This window comes from Morone saxatilis, unplaced genomic scaffold (genome assembly GCF_004916995.1).
Source record: "Morone saxatilis isolate NCDOM2014 unplaced genomic scaffold, NCSU_SB_2.0 Contig21, whole genome shotgun sequence".
Classification (NCBI taxonomy): domain Eukaryota; kingdom Metazoa; phylum Chordata; class Actinopteri; family Moronidae; genus Morone; species Morone saxatilis.
In genome coordinates this window covers 15,685,631-15,687,340 of record NW_023339774.1, presented here as the reverse complement: position 1 = coordinate 15,687,340, position 1,710 = coordinate 15,685,631, and the positions used below count along the sequence as shown (strand labels likewise).

General features: G+C 41.4%; 1 protein-coding gene across 3 annotated transcripts in view; it reads left to right on the top strand.

Moving 5' to 3' along the window:
• mapk10 (mitogen-activated protein kinase 10) overlaps nt 1-1,710 on the top strand; it is a 26,691-nt gene that overhangs the window by 2,527 nt on the left and 22,454 nt on the right. The gene's annotated exons all lie outside the window — the stretch shown is intronic.

Genomic DNA, 1,710 nt, shown 5'->3' with positions numbered 1-1,710 from the left:
TCTTTACGTCTCAATCAATTCGGTGAATTTTAACTTCAACTCACTGACTGACTGATTGAGTCATGGACGTTTTTGAAGCAGAACACCCAACTGAGAAGGGCACCTGTGTCCTCTTATGAACTGATGTTTGATTTATTTTATATTAAAACTGGAGATAAAGATAATTGTTGCTGCTACTTTAAACATCAAAGCACAGTGTTTCCCAGTATAGAAGTTAAGAAATATTGAAAACACGTAGAAGGCAAACATATATGCTTAAAACAGATAATCACTATATTTAATAGAGGAATCAGGATGAACATTTTGGCATAATTATGTCATAAATGTGGCCACGTATGGTATTTGGATTCACTAGAGGCTCATGTCCTCTTCAGTACTATGAGCTGATGACATATCTGTTTAGAATATGGATGCGCGAGCCATAAGGGCCTAACAGGATGGGCACTTAAGTGAATCCTTAATCCGGATTGCAGAGAGAGCTTGTATTCATTGTAATTCATCTCACGCCTGCCCTGTCAGAATGCAGTGGAACCACTGCCAAGGCTCCACTTAAAGGAATGCATCTTACAGTCTTTCTCAAACAACCCAACGGATCTGTAAGTTATATTTATGTTAATGCAGTGTCACTGTGGTGATGTACTTGCCTCAGAGACCCTCCCTGGGATGACCTAAGTTGACATGTTTTAGTTTGTTATATAGTGTTTAAAAAATCTCTGGCTCTCAAGACTCTAAACCCCCTGCCCTCCATTCGCCCTCCTTCATTGTCCTTCCTTTGCTTCCCATGCCCTCGGCCCTTCTTCCCTTCCGCTCCAAAGCAATTTTGTGCATTTGCAAAGGAGCTTGGACAGGCTGTAGCTGCTAATGCTGGGATTGTGCCCATTTGAAGGATATTGTAGATGGATGGCAGGGAGACAGTGGAAATCTAATTTAACCTGCTCTGCTGTGTGCTGCTTGGCTCTGCCCACAGCTGTCATCTGGTGTCATATGGTGATGGTATTACCACAACCAAACCACATAAAACCCCAAAGACTGATATAATATCCTACTGATTATAGACATCAAAGGGGACACACTATGCAAATAGTCTCATTTAGAACCTAACAAGCACATCAACAACATACCACGAGACGTAGACATGTGTATTTATGCTGGAAGAATCGTTTTGTCACAGTATGATGATGAAATAATCAGAGTTGCTTACCATGCATTATCAACAGTCTAATCCCTAAATGGGTGACATAATCACAGCTACATAAACATCTGTCTGATTTTGCACAGAAAGTTGAATTCCTTTCTGCTAACAGTCACACACACACAGAGGTAAATGCAATACAAGCAGTTATCCGAAAGCGTATCTGTAATAATCAACTGTGAATAAGTTTTTATTCTTCTTCAATCATCAGACATTTGCCCCCGTGAAGCCTGAGAACATGGTAACAAGGGAAAACTTATATCACAGCTAAGACTCACTCTGCCAATGCTGTCGCCCACGAACATCCCAATCTGTGCACATCTCTGCCCTTATGACTTGTGTGCTCGGTCAGGATGAGCTTTCAGAAGCATCTTAGGAGGGATGAAGGCTTTAAGTAGTTTAGCTGGTCATGACATCATCTTTCACTCAGCTTGAAAAGTGATGACAGGCTCAAATCCCTATTGGATCAATGCTTTTATGAAGGCTCCACTGTTTCCATGGTCACACACCATCCCTGG